The sequence below is a fragment of the Bos grunniens genome, chromosome 27 (assembly GCF_055505025.1).
Source record: "Bos grunniens cultivar Pamir isolate PY7600 chromosome 27, Bosgru_T2T1.0, whole genome shotgun sequence".
In the NCBI taxonomy this organism is placed as follows: domain Eukaryota; kingdom Metazoa; phylum Chordata; class Mammalia; order Artiodactyla; family Bovidae; genus Bos; species Bos grunniens.
Genome location: NC_141191.1, coordinates 45688583 through 45709231, shown reverse-complemented (window position 1 = coordinate 45709231; position 20649 = coordinate 45688583). Strand labels below are relative to the sequence as shown.

General features: G+C 44.7%; 1 protein-coding gene and 1 long non-coding RNA gene across 3 annotated transcripts in view; both read right to left on the bottom strand.

Moving 5' to 3' along the window:
* The window catches only part of ZNF385D (zinc finger protein 385D), a 1003514-nt gene that overhangs the window by 389144 nt on the left and 593721 nt on the right, over positions 1 to 20649 (bottom strand). The window lies entirely within an intron of this gene.
* Positions 1272 to 3172, bottom strand: LOC147343907 (uncharacterized). Its single transcript, XR_015156404.1, has 2 exons — positions 2927 to 3172; positions 1272 to 1895 (listed from the first exon to the last, which is right to left on the bottom strand). It is a non-coding gene; the product is annotated as an uncharacterized LOC147343907 (long non-coding RNA).

Genomic DNA, 20649 nt, shown 5'->3' with positions numbered 1-20649 from the left:
TCATGAGACCCACAGCTCCTCCTGCAAGAGCATGTGTGTGTGTGTGTGTGTGCGTGCGCTTGTCTGTGTTCATATCTGGGCAACACTCAGTGGTGCCTGCCAGCTGGAGAGCATCGTGGAACTGAGAGAACTTATATGTCACCTGGAGGGGATTTAGGGACCAGAGTAAATATAATACATCGTTTTAAAATGAGGGAACTGATGAGGCTGGGGGAGATGGAGCAGTTTTGTCAAGGTCACCAGCTGACTCAGGTCAAATGAGTTTCTAATTCAGGACCTGTTTATCTAGACTCTGATCATTTTAATTTTCATACAATGGATAGATGAACAAATTAATTTGTATCTTTGTTTCAACCTGTCATTACCTTTCAGCCTCTAAAGATTTGCTGTGTGACTTTGAGCAGGTCACGTCACCTCTCTGAAGCCATTTCCTTACAAATAAAACATGAATATAAGACACCTGAGTAATATAGACTACAAAGTGAAGTCACTCAGTCGTGTCCGACTCTCTGGGACGCCGTGGACTGTAGCCTACCAGGCTCCTCCGTCCATGGGATTTTCCAGGCAAGAATACTGAAGTGGGTTGCCATTTCCTTCTCCAGAGGATCTTCCCGACCCAGGGATCGAACCCAGGTCTCCCACATTGTAAGCAAGACGCTTTACCATTTGAGCTACCAGGGAAGTAATATATGCTAATATAACAAAATCAATATTCTTAGGATTGTTGAGACAATGAAAGAACACAATACTTTTACAAAACATGGTCTACTACGTATTATATTTAATACAATGAGAACCTGATTAGTGTTAGTTCCCTGCCATTGCTCTATGGGTGAGGGAGGGTGATAAAATGCTTGAAATAACGGATATGAGAGTTAAGGTGTGCTGAACACAGTTAAGGGGGAGAGTGGACAGGGACTTGATTTACCTTCGCATCCTGGATACTTGGGTCCACCTACCGGAAAACCTGCTGTGCAGCTCGGGTCGCGTCCAGACTTGGCGAAGCGAGACCTCAGGACAACATGGACGCCTCCCCTGTGCTGCCGCTCACACTCCTGATCTCCCAGCAGAGTAAGTGGCCACTAACCCTCCTGCCCTTTAGCTCAATATCTCAAGATCATCCTAGGAGGAGAATACCACACTCCACTGAAAAATCTTATTTGGGAGCCCCCACGCCTTACAATTTTCTGGTGGTGGAAATAGGTGGACATGGGAAGTAACCTGACAGAGGAAAGGCCTGAGGAGGTGATAAAAGAGCCCCTGACTCAAGGTTCTGTGCGTGAAGGGTTCTGTTCAATCAGGGTTTTTATTAAATCATATTCAGAAGCAAGGTCTCCCAGAGATTCTCAAGCATCCCATCATAACAGTGCAGAGAGAAGAGCCTGAAAATCGTCCCCATAGAAGGAAAAGCATCTTCTCTTAGGAAGATACTTTAGATGTCACTTGTTGTTCGGTCGCTCAGTCGTGTCCGACTCTCTTTGTGACCCCATGGACTGCAGCCCGCCAGGTTCCTCTGTCCACAGGATTCTCCAGGCAGGAATACTGGGATGGTCGCCATGCCCTCCTCCAGGGGATCTTCCCAACCCAGGGATCAGACCCGCGTCTCCTGCATTGGCGGGCGGATTCTTTACCTCTGAGCCTCCTGGGTAGTGTCACCACACGTGGCCATTTGGCAAAAGCATTTGCAGAGAGGCCTCACTGCACTTAGACAGTCCGTCTAGAACAGGGGTCTAACAAAGCGTGCACAGCACAGGTTCCTGCGCAGAAGCACCGCGCTAGGGCAGGGCCGCCCCTCCCTGCATCCATCTGAGCCAGCGGTTTCTCCAGCCTTGTTCCCACAGCGCGGGCCCCTTCCCCGGCGCTTCTGCGCACAGGCGCCAGCTGAAAGATGCTTTCTGCAAAAATAAATGAGGAAATAAAATAGCAGCCCCCGGACAAAGCCTACTGATCTTTTCCCTCACCAATGTGCGGATATTTCTGTGAATCAGGGCACATTCAGAAGCTCACAATATAGCTGGGGAAAGTTAAGCCATTCCTAAAATATCTTGATCGACACCCACTTCCTCTGACAGAACTAAAAATACAGCACGTAGTCAAGTCTTCCAGAAAGAAAGTTGTGGCAGTGAGTTTTTTCTTTTTCTTTTTTTCCCTCCTCTTCCATCAGACCTCAGAGATGGCAGCGCCGTTATCAGCATTGCCAGACTCGTTCTGGGCAGCCAGGCCTCGCAGGCACAGGCTTATCCGTCTCCTGGAAGAAGTCTGTCGTTTCGTGCACTACGGGTATTAGGACCGGGATAGTGGGAGCAAATTCTGCCAAGAATAAAACTTTCAGAATCAGCCTATACAGAGGAAGAATGTCATTATGGCTTCAAAATCCAAATATTTAAAAGGAAATTATAATCAGCCTTTGGATGGGTATTCTTAAGAATGGAAACCTCCCTTCCTAGCGGACTCTAAGTGTGGGCTACTTACTTACCTAGAGATCTATCTTTGGGCCTCACACTCCACAAATACCAACACAATCACACTCCCCGTTCTGTCTGCCCGGGAGTTTCTAAGGGGAGGGCATGTCTGTTCTATCTACCTGACTTCAAGATGGTTATTTCAAATTAGTGGATGCTATAAAGAAATGCCAAATAGTCTACTTTTTTAAACTTTTTTTTGACCATACCCTGAGGCATGAGGGATCTTAATTCCTCAACCAGGAATCGAACCCACAGCCCCTGAATTGGAGGTGCAGCATCTTAACCACTGGGCCACCAGAGAAATCCTTCAGATATTCTCTCTCCCTCTAACACACACACACACACACGCACGCACACACACGTGCACACACACACGTGCACACACACACGCACACACACACGCACACACACGCACACACACCGCTTTTCACCTTTATGAAATCTTTCTACAGCATCTGTACCTTTATTATTCAAAGAGGGTCGCGCAGGTTCCCAGCCTCTCAACATCACAGCCATAAATGGGACTCAAACTCAGTTCTTTCTGGCTCTCCTTTTCCAGTGCTCCTCAGGCAGAAATCTACAAGCTGCTCCGAATGCCAAGTGAGATCCTGGTGTCCAGGAAAGGACAGGCCGCTGCATCCCAGGCACCGTGTACCAGCTAATGATCTGACCAGAGATGCTTCTCACAGTCTCATTCCAAGAAAGCCGAGCAGGGCTTGAAAATACACTACTTCTCTGGGAAAGCCATTTTATTTATTTATTTTTAATCTTCAGTGTTTGCTTTGGCATATTTCAGATGTTAAATATATACACAATTCACAGTAAATGGAATAAAGTGCCTCCAGCAAGAATTATTCAAAAAGCTTTAATCAGAAACTTTTCTCCCATTCCCAGCGCCCTGAAACCACATAACCTGTACATTATCTCTGAATCAATCTATGCTGTGCCATCAGGGAAGAAAAACAACTCTGGAATGCCTCCCTTTTTGCAAAAACTATGATCTGGAACAGTATAGCCTCAGTGGTAACAGAAGCCATTTATGCTTTTCTGTTTGATGGAACCAAGTTCTATCGAAGGCATTTTTTTTTTTTTTTTAGCATTCAGCTTTGCAATGTCTGTGGACGTATGCTAATGAATGAAATGAATGGATTTTTTTTTGTGTATAAATGAACCTTATCTTTTAAACCAGAAACAAATTCTCAAACCTAACCCTCCAAATAGATTTCCCTGAGCCCCATGCAAAGTAGCCCGTTACGTTATTTCAGGACTTACACTGCCAAAATGAAGGAGAAAGAAAGTTTATATTTATTTAAACCTCATGATAAAACACAATGGATTGAACACATGTGTTTATGTTCATTCTTGCCTGAAACCATACTTAAATGACAGCAAGAAAAAAAGAAAAGTATAAACCCATACGGGCAGAGAAATGAGAGGAAACAATAATACATAAATGATGTCAACTCAATTTGGGGAGATAAAGAGGGAATGGAGGAAAACATATGATCAAGCAAAGCAATCGGAGCTGAAGCTAAGCGTACAGAGAGGAGATACTGAGGCGAGGTTAGTGCGCCGGCTTCCAGGTTCTTTGAACGACTTGGGAAATGGAGCTGTGAGTTTCCTCCACAGATGAGGGTACGAGAAGCGGGCGTTCCTCCTCTACTTTTGCAGAAGAAAGGAGACTTCAAAGACCACGTGGGGATGTGAGGCACATAAACAGAGGGAGAAAATAAAACAGAAACGTGCAGATGCAGTCAGGGGAACAGCGCCCTCCGCCCGAGGCCTCTGCTGCATCCGGACGCTGGGGGCCGTCAACCCAACACACCCGTGCCCTGTGGGGCGCTAGACGCTCCTTCTCAGGAGAAGCAGAAAGACCCCCGGAAAACTCCACTCAGAGGCTGGCACTTTAGAAGCTGCCAAGAAAAGGCCATCTTTCCACCTGATCACCGCAGTGAAGCTCACCAGCTGCCCCCCAGCTACGCCATCATCCTTGGAACGCATCATTCCTTAACATGAATGAGCAGAAAGACCAGCACATATCTGAGGCAACTCTCCATCATGAAACACAAGAGACCAAGGCGCTGAGGATGCCTTTTTCAAAAAGGAAAAACCATAGTTAACAACTCCAAAAACTCCAAAGATGTGCATGTTAATATTGCAGCATACCAAAAAAAAAAAAAAAAAAAAGAATGGCTTGAAAAGGGGGCAATCAGATGAGAAGAGCATTAGGAAATTAAACTATGAAAGGAGTGAGAACATATTCAATAGAAGCATTAGAAGGGAAATTAAGATGTCTTGCAAGGAATAGAAATAAAAAATAGATGGAAAGTAAGAGAGAAATGATAACAAAATTAGAGAATATATATACATATATACACACACAATTTTCTATTTGCATAACAGTAAATCCAGAAATAAAGTTAAGGAGAATAAATTATATACACATACATACACACACATATATAGGACACATATAAATGCACACACACACAGAGACACACACATGGCTCCCCAGCAGCACCAGCGGTAAAGAGCCCGCTCGCCAGTGCAGGAGACTTTGGAGATGCAGGCTTGTTTCCTGGATTTTCAGGAAGAGCCCCTGGAGGAGGGCATGGCACCCCCCTCCAGTATTCTGGCCTGGAGAATCCCATGGGCAGAGGAGCCTGGTGGGCTACAGTCCACGGGGTAGCAGAGAGTCGGACACGACTGAAGCAGTTAAGCACAGCACACACACACACACGTATCCTACACAGAAGAACACGTGTCGAGAGAGAGGGCCCAAGTTAAATTTTAAGAAATGGGAATCAGGATCCTCACTTATAACACATCATGCAGTGTGCGGGCGGACTGAAACCATTTCTAAGACTCTAAGTTTTCCAACGATTAACCTCTGCCCTCTCTGATCACAGCAGGAGGTGCTTCCTTGTAAGGAGGTCACATTCATTCCAGAGAAAGCATGGAGCCCAGGAAATGGGAATCAGGGTTCCAACACCTGCTAGAAGTCTGGAATTTCCAAGGTGATGACCAATGTTGTGAAAAACCAGCCATGCAGAAGACCCGACGGCTGCTATCCTAGATTGAGGTGGAAGTCAGAGGGCGTCAGGAAGGAGGAATAAAAGAAGGGGTCAGACAGAGAATCTGACAGGCTGGGCCACGTGCTCTTGAAAAGTGTGGGGAACGGTGCAGCATCCCTAAAGCCCTAAGCAACTGAAAAAATTCAAACCATGTTTCACTCCAGGAAATACAAGAAGAAATTAGACAATAAAGTAAAAGTAATTATAGTCCCTCATTTGACTTTCCCACGAACCCTATGCCAACAGGCACAATAAAGAAAACACAAAATACTGAATTAATTAAATCCATAACACAATTATCTTTGGAGGATGGGGGGGGTGCCTCACACATTCATATTGAAAAATACAGGACGCACTGTCTAACATTATAAATCAGCCAAAACCAATAACCTCCCTGTTAGTGGTTAAAAGAAATGTTAAACAGAAGAGACACACAGGAGAACTGAAAGTGGAAAGTCCTGAGCAGAACCTAGGAAGGGGAGAGTTATGGCAAAATACTGGCTTGAGTGTTGCTGTAAATCTTAAAGATTGGTGAGACTCTCGAAGTATGAGCATGTGTTCATTTGTTAAACATATAAATTAATACTAATTTTTCAAAAGTTAATAGATGCCTTTGACCTGCATTCCTGCAAATGACTCTCCCTGAGGAATGAAGGTAGAAGTCACTGACATACAAGGTCAGAAAACAGCCTTATGTATAGTCTGTCATTAGAAAATTCTGGATTTGTATGTTTATGTTAGAAATAATTACATAATGCAAAATGAGAAATTCAGTTAAATACCACACAAAGATCCAACATGCTTAAAAGTATTTAGTAGGACTGCTTCGTTTTATTGCATTTATCCCATCTCCTGTGACAGACTTTGGACGTAATTAATGAATATCCTATGACCTTCATGTATAAGGTTTCTTGGCTTCTTTCAGTTTGTCAGTGTTGTCAGAATATGGCAAAAAACTAAAGGGACTCAGAAATCTTCAATGGGACATTGAAGGTATGCCCAGACCTTACAGTGAAACATTTCGCAGCTGTTACTGGGTTGAGACAGGTCTATTTGTAAAGGTCTCCAGTATGTAAAGATCTCCATATTTATTACTTAAATACGTTAAGTAATAAGGATCTGGATGCAGAGAACAGCGTGTGTGTTGTGATTCCCTTTGTGCACACACGTATTTGTGCACACACGTATTTGTGTTTGAGGATGCACAGGCTAATTGGGGAGTACAGAATCTTTATCATACTGTTAAAATGTCTGCCTTTCATGGGGAAAATTCATATTTTCATCCCAAACTCGTGAATATGTGATTTTTTAACCTTATGTATATGTGGTTTATTTTCACAAAGGTAAATAAAATGCCAATGCGTACCAATACCACCACTAAAATAGATGGTTTTGAAGAAGAATGGGAATGGAATGATCTATCAAGTTATACAAAGGGGGGAAGAATATGATCATATTTATGTAAAAGTAACACACTGGTGGTTATGAGATGGGGAGTGAGATTTGAAATGAGTGCTGTTTCTTATTTCTTGTTCTTTCGAAGTTTACAATTTCTACAGTTATCTTTCTATTGCTTTTAAAATGAAAAAAAGAGAGAAGACGAGAATGGCATCCCTTTATCAATTCTCTAGGTCGCAGACGACATTCAACCATAGTGTAGCATTTCTGGGAGGAAGAGTACGCATCTGGGTGTTACATTTGCAGATGGACTTCACACAAAGCATATGGTAGATTTTCTCAAAGAAAATTGTTGCTGTGGAAGCACCAGTTGCTATTTAAACCTTGGCAGACTCGGTTCTTCCTATGCTTGACTTTTCTCTTTCCAATATGTGATTCCAGCATCTGCTCAGATTTTTCTTAAGGAGTTCCCTCACTACTGAAATCAGTTTTTGTCCCTTTGCTGTCCACCGGAAACTGACACAACACTGTTGATCGGCTATACTAATACAAAAAATTTGAAGAAAGATTGGTCCAATCCAAGTTGCATAGCTTAAAGAGATCTAATGTACATAAAAATTGCCATTTGCAGGAGCATGAATGGAGCTAGAGATTATCATACTGAGTGAAGTAAGTCAGAGAAGGAGAAATATCACGTGGCATCCCTCATATGCAGAATATAAAAAGAAATAAAATGAACTTATTTACAAAACAGAAGCACAGAGAACAACCTTATGGTTGCCGGGGGGGAAAGGGATATTTAGGGAGTTGGGGCTGGACACGTCCACAGTGCTGTATTTGAAACGGATCACCAACAAGGACTGTAGGTTACTCCATGGCGAGGGGACCCTGCTCAGTGTCCCGTGGCAGCCTGGGTGGGAGGGGAGTTCGGGGGAGAACGCTGCATGCATATGCATGGCTGAGTCCCCTCGCTGTTCACCTGAAGCTATTACACGACATTGTTAATCAGCTGTATCTATCTATCTAGACAGCTATATATATATAGCAGATTAGCAATGTTGTTAATATATATAAAAGATGTTGCTACATGTATATAAAGCTTAGTCCAATCCCAATTGCATAGATTAATTTAAAGCACTTGAAATTAATTTTTCCGTTTTTGTCTTTGTAAAGATTGTAAATTATAGCCTAGGAAATTGTGAGAGCTTTCAGGGGTGGGGGTGGGGTCATAGTTTTTTCACGTGTCCCTTAGGCCTCTTTATTTTTTCTTTCTGCTCTCTGAGTTGCCAGACATGCGAAAACAAGGGCTAAGGACCCCAAACAACACCAACAGCCCAGTAAAAGCCACGACGAGGACTTTCATGGGACCAGTGGTCCTGGGGCCAGGCGAGCGTAGGGCCATTTCAGAGTGACGAGAAGCTCGTTCTCCATCGTCCAGGGGTGATAGCTCTAAACTCACAAGTACTTTTCACGGGAAGTAAATGCCATTACAAAGGTCAACACAGCGTTTAGCAGCTTAATGCACGTTTTCTGTCCTTTTCTTATGTATGTAAAAGGAACACGATAGAAAGTCGTTTTTTTAGCGTCTTTTCTATAACAGGAGGAGGTAAAACTACTTTGCTTCCACTTAGTACATTGTTTTAATCTCCAATAAACCCGTTTTTCAAAAAAGATTTTCTATGTGGACCATTCTCAGACGGTAGAGCGTCTGCCTACAATGCGGGAGACCTGGGTTCGATCCCTGGGTGGGGAAGACCCTCTGGAGAAGGAAATGGCAACCCACTCCAGTACTCTTGCCTGGAAAATCCCTTGGATGGAAGAGCCTGGTAGACTACAGTCCGTGGGGTCGCAAAGAGTCGGACACGACTGAGCGACTTCACCTCACCTTCGCCTTACTGAATTATTACAGTATTGCTCCTGTTTCATGTTTGACCTCTTGGTCATGAGGCATGCGGGATTCTAGCTTACAGTTCACAGATACTCACTCACACCCGCTATACTGGAAGACGGAGTCCTGACCCCTGGACACCAGGGAAACCCCTCCGGTAGGTTCATTTTCAACAACACACAAACATTCCTTCAATGGCTTAAATTAAGGCAGGCATAGCTGTGCAGGAACTGTGAGATAGGAGAGAATGGCAAGCATTTACCCGGGAGAAACGCCAGATGGGAGGTGTCGCAGCAATGTCGGCACCACAGAAAATCGGCCTTTTAAGTTTAGGGTTTTCGGCTGAAAGTTTTAAGACATGCTGCTTTTCCCAAGGAAGAAATCAGGCTCCTTCAATTTCCCCTTCTGCTTTGGAGACAAAAATCTGGACCTCTGCTAATGCTTGTGGCGTCCCCAGGGGGCATTTCACAAAACATCAGCGATGCTAATGGCTTCCATTATTTACTGATTTCTATCAGGCTGCAAATGAATGATAACTAAAGCAAAGTTTAGAAAGTTTTAAGTATTGACAACTCACAGTCTGTATACTGGGCCTGACCTCAATCACTTTCCTGATTCCCTTTGGCCTTTTCTGCAATAGATACTTGATAATCAAAAGATTGGGCTTCCCTGGTGGCTCAGTGGTAGAGAATCCACCTGTTAAAGTAGGAGATGCAAGTTTGAACCATGAGTTGGGAAGATCCCTTGGAGAAGGAAATGGCAACCCACTCCAGTATTCTTGCCTGGAGAATCTCATGGACAGAGGCGCCTGGTGGGCTATAGTCCACAAAAAGACAGACATGACTTAGTGACTAAACAACAACAACAAAATCAAAAGACAGGGACTCAGAACTGTAAGCTTCTTTCATAAGGTGTATTGTTTTGAACCATTTGCTTCTCTGAGCCTTAACTTTCCATGTCTACAGAACAAGAGATGCATGCACGCTAAGTCACTTCAGTCGTGTTCAACTGTTCGTGACCCTGTGGACTGTAGCCTGCCAGGTTCCTCTGTCCATGGGATTCTCCAGGCAAGAATACTGGAGTGGGCTGCACTTCCTTCTCGAGAGGATCTTGCCCGCCCAGGGATCGAGCCTGCGCCTCTATGTCTCCTGCGTTGGCAGGCAGGCTCAGTGCCACTAGTGCCAAGTGGTGGGCCGAACACACTCTGATTTCCCTCCAGACTTGGCATTCGACGAGGAAGAACTTCCCTCCAGACTTGGCATTCAATGAGGAAGAACTTGGTTGTTTGTCTGTTTGTTTGTTTTTGGTTTGTGGAGCACTTTTCCTCTCTATTAAAAGAAAGATATTAAGAATTTATAAAGTCATGACAACCACTCTCTGCCTCTAGGAAAGTAAGCGTTGTCTTCACAAACCTCTGTAAAGGGGCCAGGGGTTGGCATGTTTCAGGCCTCTGTCAAACCCAGCGGGCCATCTGAGCACAGCCCTGTTTGGTTGGCTTGGAGTGTGTGGCTGCGTTGGGGTTACGCAGGCACAGTGAATACCTGCGCCAGCACTGCCTGGCACGCAGAGCCTGAGACAGTCACTCCCTGGCCTTTTCCAAGAGGAGCTAGCCAACCCCTGGTCTAGAAGCTTTCCAAACTGCGAGGGTCTTTCTTGGCCCCTTGGAATGGTGGGGACCTAGGAGGTGCCCAGAATCTTTAGATTAAAAGATAAGCTGTCATCAGAAACATGGGGCTCCCCTCATAGCTTCCTTCATAGGGGAAGCTCCCCATAGGGGCTTTCCTCGTGGCTCAGTTGGTAAAGAATCTGCCTGCAATGCAGGAGATCTGGGTTCAATTCCTCGGTTGGGAAGATCCTCTGGAGAAGGAAATTACAAGCCACTCCAGTATTCTTGCCTGGAGAATCCCATGGACAGAGGAGCATGGTGGGCTACAGTCCATGGGGTCACAAGAGTTGGACATGACTGAGCGACTAAACCACCACCACCACCAGGAACATAAGCTGTGTGTGTGTTTATTAATTCAGGTGTGCTCAACTCTTTGCAACCTCAAGCACTGTAGCCTGCCAGGCTCCTCTGTCCATGGCAAGAATACTGGAGTGGCTAGCAATTCCCTTCTCCAGAATATCTTCCCCACCCAGGGACTGAACCTGGGTCTCCTGTATTGCAGGCAGATTCCTTACTGTCTGAGCCACCAGGGAAGCCCAGGAGGCCCAAACATACAGCTATTTGATGCCAAATGATGTTGTCTTTCAAAAACGCTCTAAGTTAGCCTCCCTTTTTATACTTTAATCTCTGATCAGGACTCAAACTTGGCCACTGACCTTTAAGGGAATCTGATTAAAGCTATGGACCCTCACACAGGAAAATGTGCTTGCTTAATTCCCACAAACCTTACACTCAATTTCCTGGGAGGGGGAGATTCATACTAGCTTAAGACTTCAGAACACATGGCCACCACTGCTTCTAAATGTGGTCCTTGGTATAATATTCCAAACGTAAATATACTACTATATAGGATTGAATGCCAGTGTGATATAGCAGAAATAATATCAGATGAGGAGCCCAAAAAACAGGTTTATGCCTCATCTCTGCTACTAATGGGACAGGGCAGACCGGAGAGGCGCTCTTGGTTTTGGATTCATCACTTACTGCGTGTGTTTGTCACTCAGTCGTGTCTGACTCTTTGCTACCCGATTGACTGTAGCCCACCAGGCTCCTCTGTCCATGGGATTTCCCAGGTAAGAATACTGGTATGGGTTGCCATTTCCTTCTCCAGGGGATCTTCCCGACCCAGGGATGGAACCCATGTCTCCTACTTGGCAGGCAGATTCTGTACCACTGAGTCACCTGGGCAACTCTAATCCAAGACAAAATAAAAATTAAAAAATATTCTGTGCTCACAGAGTTCACTGGGTAGGAAAGACAGACATCTCATAAAACAAACACAACATCCTATGGGAAGTTTAAAAACAGTTTGATCAAGATGCTGAAATCTGCAGAGAGTTGCCATCTATTATTATGTGGTCATGGAACCGTTATCAGGGCAAGCTGCAGATTTCTGGATGATCTCTTTTTATCTGCAAAATTGTCATTTGGGAAGTGGCGTGTCTGTTTCCCTGTGATGGAGCAAAAGCAGAGGGGGAACCATGTAGGCTTTACCGTTGACTTCCCTGCCACACATCACTTCTTCCTTGAAAGGCAGAAGTCCTAGAAAACAGCAAGATTAGGACACGACATGGAAGAGGATGCGAAGAGAGGAACAGAAAAGAACTGGGATTATTGAGACAAACAAACGTTGCTGGTGACAGTAAAATCAAGAAAATAATTGAGAGAGACTGGATGGGGAGCCACGCTTGTCTGGGTGACAGAGGAAGGCACCTTCCCCTTCCCATCCTCTGCCCCAGCTGTCAGATTGGCAGGCTTGGGATTCAGGGCCAAGGGGAGGAGATGGAAGTGGGGAGAAATGGAAAGACTTAACTGAAGAGAACTTCCACTGAACGGTGAAATCGGTGGGGCTGAGACAATTGGGAACCTCTGGACACTCCTGAGGCTTTCCAGGTTCTGAGCCATCTCTCCTCTGCAGAGCTGGTGGTGCCAACTGGAGAAGATGAAAACAGACAGTGGGCTGAGAGGCTCCGGCTCCGGTTTGAAGGAAAGGCAGCTCCTAGGTCTGCCCAGCGCAGACCACCAAGGCGAGGGAGAAACCGGGATTCAGAGCAGGTCCCACAAGTCGGGTGGAAGCATTTTCCTTAAACTGTTTCAGAACCCTGAGCATGGTAGATGAGAATGGAAGGGAGAAGGACTCAAGCTGAATGAGTTTAAAGAATTGCAACCTTTGGGGATTTCCTTGGCGGTTCAGTGGTTAAGACCCCACACTTCCACGGCAGGCAACACAGATTTGATTCCTGGTTGGGGAACTAAGATCCTGCGTGCTGTGCAGTGTGGCCAAAAGATAGGGAAAAAAAAGAATAATAACCTTTGAAACAGTGCTGCTCGCTTTCGGGGGTGTAATAGAAAAGGCAAAGTGTCTTGATTAAAGAAGCCTGGGCTTGAGCCCCAGTTCTGCTCGTTGCCACTACTGTGTGATCTCACGCAGCCCCCTCAACCTCGCTGAGCTTACATACAGACCACACATCCCTGTCAGACACACATAACACTGGGGCTTCCCGAGTGCAGAAGAGTTAACAGACCCACGTTTGATCCCTGGATTGGGAAGACCCCCTGGAGGAGGGCATGGCCACCCACTGCAGTACTCCTGCCTGGACAATCCCACGGACAGAGGAGCCTGGTGGGCTATAGTCCGTGGGGTCGCACAGAGTCAGACACGACTGAAGCGACTTAGCAGGCATGCACACACGTCACACAACATTACTGTGACAAGGCCTTGGAACAAGGACTGCACGGCGTGGACGCGTGAATGCCTGGCTCACATCCATCCCATCTCCCCACTTCCCTTGAAGGCGCAGTTTGCTGACCTGGTGCCCACTGTGTGTTGAGGGGGGCATCCAAGATTCATTCAGCATCCTTCATTAAAACACCACCAAAGTGTAAAATAAATCAAGAATCTACTGCTTAAGGGTATGTCCCAGACCTGCTTGTCCTCAGCTCACCCTCCAAGCCTGGTGATCCAAGCAGAGTATCAGCCTGCTCGAAGCTCACCCAGAGCAAATGGAAAAGCCATCAGAGCCGCGTGTGTGATTATGGGCACAGTTGCCATGGATCTCATGGGCCCTGTTGGCCCTCTAGTGAAAGAGGAGCTTGGAAAGTCTGTGCCTCCCCAAGCTGCATCCGTGGCGGGCTGCAGCCCCTCCCCGACGGCAGATGGTTTTATGAGGGGCTGCTGCCAGACCCTTGGCTCCAGGGGGAGCACGTGGTTGTTAGCGTCTGTTCCCCTTTGGTGGAGAAGCAGCCATGTCCACACGGAAAGCTGGGCCTGAAAATAATTGACAGCGAGGGAGGCAATGTCCTCTTGATGTCACCCAGGAAAAGCACATGCTGGAAAGAATTAAAAACAGAAAAGTTCCCTTGATTCCTGAAGCCCCAGTCACCGCATTATCCCCACGGAAGAGGAAGGTCACGACGTTTCCCAGTGGGGAGAAAGCAAAGCAGGGAGCGTGGAACATGAGATCCACAGCCACCAAGACTCGGTGAGTCGAGGGGAAGACGCTCTGGCCGTGGCTGCTTGACAGGCATGTTGAAAACAACCACAGCCCAGAACCCTTTCCCATCTTTTATCTGCTCAGATTATAGGCGCTCAAATCTGGGGAAGGGGCAACCACCACACAACATGCCCGAGGAAAGTATGCTCAGCCGGCAAATAGAAAACAGGTTTCTTTTTTTTTTTTTAACAAAACTGAAAGTCTATGAATGTTCATATTTAAGACCTGCAGTGCTTTTGTGTTCCAAGTAGTTAGCTACAGAGACGAATAAAAGTATTATATTCAAAAGATCTAGGAGTCTACGGTCAGCTACTCAAACAAGTAGATTCAGAGAAGCAGCATCACAGCAAAGCCCAGACAGCACTCCCTTGTCTCGGCATCTGATGCGTGCACCGTGCCAGCAGCGCCTCGGTTGTCTTACGTCAAGGCTTGGTAGGTTTCCCTAGTCCTCTGGAGATTTCCCTGAGTTAGATGCCATAGAGAACTTCACTCCTCAGTCCAGTTTAGTCGCTCAGTCGTGTCCGACTGTGATCCCATGGACTGCAGCACACCAGGCCTCCCTGTCCATCACCAACTGCCGGAGTTCACTCAAACTCATGTCCATTGAGCCGGTGATGCCATCCAGCCGTCTCATCCTCTGTCGTCCCCTTCTCTTCCTGCCTTCAATCTTTCCCAGCATCAGGGTCTTTTCAAATGATTCAGTTCTTTGCATCAGGTGGCCAAAGTACTGGGGTGTCAGCTTCAGCATCAGTCCTTCCAATGAATATTCAGGACTGATTTCCTTTAGGATGGACTGGTTGGATCTCCTTGCAGTCCAAGGGACTCTCAAGAGTCTTCTCCAACACCACAGTTCAAAAGCATCAATTCTTCAGCACTCAGCTTTCTTTATGGTCTAACTCTCACATCCATACATGACTACTGGAAAAACCATAGCTTTGACTAGACGGACATTTGTTGGCAAAGTGATGGCTCTGTTTTTTAGCATCCTAATTTTCTTTCTCTGGTGATGAAGGACCACAAATGAAGCAGCTGAAAAACAGCACAGAGTCATCACCTCAGGGTTACAGACAGGAGCTCGGGCACTGGTCGCTGGTGCCTCCACTAGACGCCCCCCCCCGCCCCAAGCTAAGACTGAGGCAGTGCCCAGGTTCAGGACCCTCTTCCAAGCCTACAGGTCGTGGGCAGAATTCACTTCTTAGTCTGGACAGTGGGGTCTGTGTGTTGTTGCTGGTTCTAGACCACGAGCCACTGGCCCCTCCAGCTGTCCTCGGGGACCTACCGCCTGGCCTCATCCCCGCTCAGCATGGCAGCTTCTGTCCACACGGCCAGCAGGACAGCACCGCTGCAGCAGCTGGCCTTTGGGAATGGCCACCCGATTAGGTCTGGCCCACCCAGACACTCTCACATTGATGAACTCAAACTTTGTCAATAATTAGGGACTTATGTTACATTTGCAGAATTCTTCACCTTGCCACATGATGTGACCTCATCATAGGTGCTCCCACAGGGTGTTCACCGCTTCTGTTGCTGAAGTAGGAGATGGGCCTGGGGCCAGCTGGTTCCATGCTGACCCCAAGACAAATTACCAAGGGAATGAGGCACCCTGATTGGATGAAAAACAAAGCAACCCGCTGCAGCCTTTTTGTGGTCGAGAGGAGGTCCCAGTCTGACCCACGCAGAAGAGTCTCAGACTGTCCTCTGACTCAGTCTGCACTGTAATATCATTACGAGCGTTAACACTGAGGTCTGACCTCTCCCCACGCGTGTCCCTTAGGCACCCACAGGAAAGATTCAAAACGGAATCTGATGGAAACTCAAATAAGGAATTGTGGATGACGTGATAGTAGGGGAGGGGGAAAAGGAGCTGCACCCATCCAAACCCTGGAAGATTAACCCCCAATTAACACCTAAGCTACCCCTATCAGGTCCAACCTGCTCTTCAAGTTCAGCTGTGTGGTCCCCCACAAGTACCGTGCTTCTAATAAATGCCATGCCTGCTCTGCAAGCCTGGTCTCTTTGTTGAATTCTTTCTTCAAGGAAGATGAGGACTTTGGTCCTTTCGCCCACAGAGAACATTACCACTCTAGCAGAGGGGCTCATAAAGCCATGCACACACACACACCCCATGGGGGCTCTCTTTGAATTATGTGTGACACACGGTTAATTTTTTGCTGAGTAAAATTTGCATGACACAAAACTAATCATTTTACAATATACGATTCAGTGGAATTGAGTACCTTCACACTGTTGTACAACAATCACCTCTGCTGCTGCTGCTAAGTCGCTTCAGGCGTATCCAACTCTGTGTGACCCCATAGACGGCAGCCCACCAGGCTCCCCCATCCCTGGGATTCTCCAGGCAAGAACACTAGAGTGGGTTGACATTTCCTTCTCCGATGCATGAAAGTAAAAAGTGAAAGTGAAGTCATTCAGTCATGTCCGACCCTCAGTGACCCCATGGACTGCAGCGCACCAGGCTCCTCTGTCCATGGGATTTGCCAGGCAAGAGTACTGGAGTGGGGTACCATTGCCTTCTCTAACAATCACCTCTATCGAGTTCCAAAATATTTTCATCACTCAAAGGAAACCCCACTCCCATGAGCAGTCACTCCTCACCCCCTCTCCCCTGGCCTCTGGAAACCACTAACCTGCTGTTTGTCCCTAAGGATTTACTATTTTGTATATTTTGGAATAATATTTAGTTCAATATGTGCCTGGCCTCTAATAGTTGATGGCTATTTGGATTGTTACCACTAAAAACACAAATTGCTATGAACATTCTTGTATAAGTTGAATATTCTATCAGTTCTTCTGAGTCTATACCTAGAAGTGGAATTTTGGGTCCTATAGTAGCTGGAAAACCGTCTTCCACAGTGGTTGCACCATTTTACAATCCTTCCAGCAATATGTGAGTGTTCCAACTTACTATATCCTCACCAACACCTGCTATTACAGATTAAAAAGAATTATCAGTAGTACCCTACCATTGCCAGGGGCATGAAGATCCATTTCCCTGTGGTTGTGGTTTGTATTTCCATAATACTAACGATGCTGTATTATAATGATCTCTGCATGTGCTTTTTAGCCATTTTTTACATCTTCCATAGGGAAATGACTCAGAAACAATTCCACTGGCTGTTTTTTCAATTCACTGTCTTTTTTTTTTAAGTTGTCAGAGTTCTTTGTATGTTCTGGATACAAAAGCCTTATCAGATATATGAATTGCAGACATTTTTTTTTTCCATTCTGTTGGTTGTCTTTCCACTCTTTTGATACTGCCCTTTGATAAATAAAATGTCTCATTTTGATAAAGCTAATTTTATAGTTTATCTATTTATTTTTTGTTCCTTGTTCTTTTGGAATCTCATCTAAGAATTCACTGCCAAATCCATGAAAAGTTTAGCACTTTCACTTTGGCCTCTGATCCATTCTAAGTTAGTTTTGTGTGTGGTGTGAGACCGGGGTCCATTTCATTTTATTGCATGCTCCATACCCACTTGTTCCAGAAATATTTGTTGAAAAGATTGTTTTCCAATAGAAAGCACAGTCCTTTACTAAAAAGCAGTTGATCAAGGAGTCACGGGTTTATGTCCAGATTCTCACTCTAACCCACTTCTCCATCTCTCTGCCTCCTGCCTGTCTCTCATTGTTTACATTATTGTAGCTTTGTCCTAAGCTTTGAAATTGTGAAGTGTGAATAGTCCAACCTTCCTCAAGATTCTTTTTGCTATTTGGGCTGCCCTGCAATTACATGTTAATTTTAGGATCACCTTATGCAAAAATGTCCACTGAGCTATTGATAAGGATTGCACTGAATCTGCAGGTTGCTTCGGGTAAGTATTGCCATCTTACCAATATTAAGTCTTTCATTTCATGGACATGAGCTATCTTTCAATTTATTTAGATTGTCTATAACTTCTATCAGCAATGTTTTATAGCTTTCACCATACAAATTATGCATCTCCTTGGTTAAACTTATTCCTAAGTATTTTAATGGTATTATAAATGGAACTTTTTATTAATTTCCTTTTGTAGATTATTCATTCATTACTAATCTATAGAATACAACTGATATCTGCTCATTAATCCTGTATTCTATAACTCTGCATAATTCATTTATTAATTTTAATTGTTTGTTTTGCAGATTCTTTTGGATTCTTTAAGATTGTCTATGAATAAGATCATGTCACCTGCAAATAGAGATAGTTTTACTTCTTTGTTTCCAATGAATATGACTTTTATTTCCTTTTCTTGCCTAATTGCTCTCTAGAACTTCCAGGATTAGCATCCTTGTCTTATACTTGATCACAGGGAGAAAGCTTTTTATTTCATCAATGACTATATTATTAGCTGTGGGTTTTTCATAAATGTCCCTTACCATGTTGAGGAAGTTGGAGCCTATTCCTTGTTTTTGTTTTTAATCATGAAATGGTATCAGATTTTCTCAAATGATTTTTCTTCATCAGTTGAGATGATCATGTATATTTGTTTCCTTTCATTCTATTAATGTGGTATAATACACAGATTGATGTTATTGAATTAAATTTTATTGAGTTGAATTGGTCTTGCTGTGTTGGGATAAATCCCATGTGATCCTGACGTCTAGTACTCTTAAAGGCTACTGGCTTCAGCTTGTTAGCATTTTCTTGATGTTTTTTTGCATCAGTATTAAAAATGGTTATTCATCTATAGTTTTCTTCTAATGTCTTTTCAGGCTTCATTTATTATCCGGGTAACGCTGGCCTTACAGAGTGAGTTAGGAAGTGTTCCTCCCTCCTTGACTTCCTGAAGAGTTTCATTAATAGAAGGATTGGTGTTAATTCACTTTACAATGTTTGGTAAAGTTCACCAGTGGAACACTCTGGTCCTTCAGGTTTCTTCGCTGAGAGGTTTTGGTTTTGTCTTTCATTACCAAGTCACTCTCATTACCTTTGTATCTATCTGTTTTTAATTATAAGTGTCTAGCTGATGCAGTTGGAACTTAACTGAGACACTGTTTCCTTTCTCTCTTTGGCCAAAACACTGGCATTATGAATCCATTGTGGCAAAGTCATCATTTTGTTTAACTGGAAGACCGCGTCAGAGTACAGAGGGCTCCAGCGGTTCATGCAGCTGCTGCTGCTTGGAGAGAGAGAGAGCAGATAACTTGCCAGCTCGAAACTAGGAGCCACAGAAAACTGTTGCTATTATTATCTTAGAGGTATGGAAGCTCGACTGATTTAGAAGATAAAGCAACTATAAGGAATTAATGTCTGTCTCATAAACACTAAAAGGAAGACAAACAATTAAGAAAATGTACTTCTCTTCATAAAAGGGAAGGAATATAAATTTCAACTTCTCTAAGAGACTGGATCACTTTCTCAAACTAGGTCATCCACTAGGCAGTCAGCTACAAAAATATCTAATAGTCACACTTCCTTAAAAACAATGTAATTGTGAATAAAAATCTAACTTACAGCTCATGAAAATGATACCCATTATCTAACATAAATTACAATTCAAATTTACAAAATTACAATATTGCCCAGGAGCTTACTATACTTATGAAGGAGTCAGCATATATTAAGTAAGTCTTTTTTTTTTTTTTTCTCTCCAACAAGATTAGACAGTAAGAAAAGCTTTGCACTTCCATCATGGAGATGGAGTCATTTCTGTGATAAATCCAACCTCTGTTTCTATAGGGAAATGGACTCAGTCCATTGGAAAGGATTTCACGTTGTTTCCAAAACAACTTTTCTTTTTCTTTGCCTAAGACTCCTTAAGCAGAAGATTTTGAGCCCTTTCAAAAGCACGGAGTCAAAGCAATGTTTATGTAATAGATATCTTCAAATAAAACACTTGAACCAGCATATTGTCTTGCAGAGAAACACCTTTATTTGCAGACTGGACCCATTCTGGGTGACAAAGAGTAGCAGGTACAACCTGACTACACATGCCTGGGCAGCAGCAGCACAGTCCACACAGACCAGCTGCATCAGACAAGGACAGTCCTACTCTGGAGGCAGAAACATACTCATTAAAAGCATGGTCCCGGGAGGGTCGTCTCGCTCTGTGTGAATCCCAGTCAAGTCACTTAACCTCTGAGCCTCTCACATCAGGACAAAAATGCTCACCTGCTCATTCGGCAGATGAACTACATAAGGTTGAAAAAATGCTTGAAAGCCACAGACGTAAGTAAAGTCAAGCCCGCAAGAATTTATACGCAGTGATGGGCTGGGATGCACTCCCTCCCCTAAGAAACAAGGAAGCGAACAGGGCAGAGGAGGGGCAAGATTTAGGCGATGCTGACTCTGGGGGAGCTGGAGAGTGTTACTTAGGTCAGGACGCCTCTCATCTCAGGCAAGACGGCAGACGGTCCTTGCTAAGGTCCCCACCACGGGCTGTAAATCCCGCAGGTGCTCCAGCTTACTGGGAGCCAAGCAGCTCCAGGCACCAGGACCAGTCCTCCAAAAAGTCCCAGATACAGGTGGCATCTTAGAGACAAACCACCCAACCCGAGGGAGGGAGGGCGATTGCTCTGAGCAGTGAGATGCATCTGCTGAGAGTGTCCACCACAGCCACCTTTCTCAGCATTCCATCTCCTTCCCAGGCTTCCATTTTTTTAAGTCTTCTAGAAAATTGTCTAGACAGCATTGTTTTATCCTGTAGATACAGTCACTGCTAT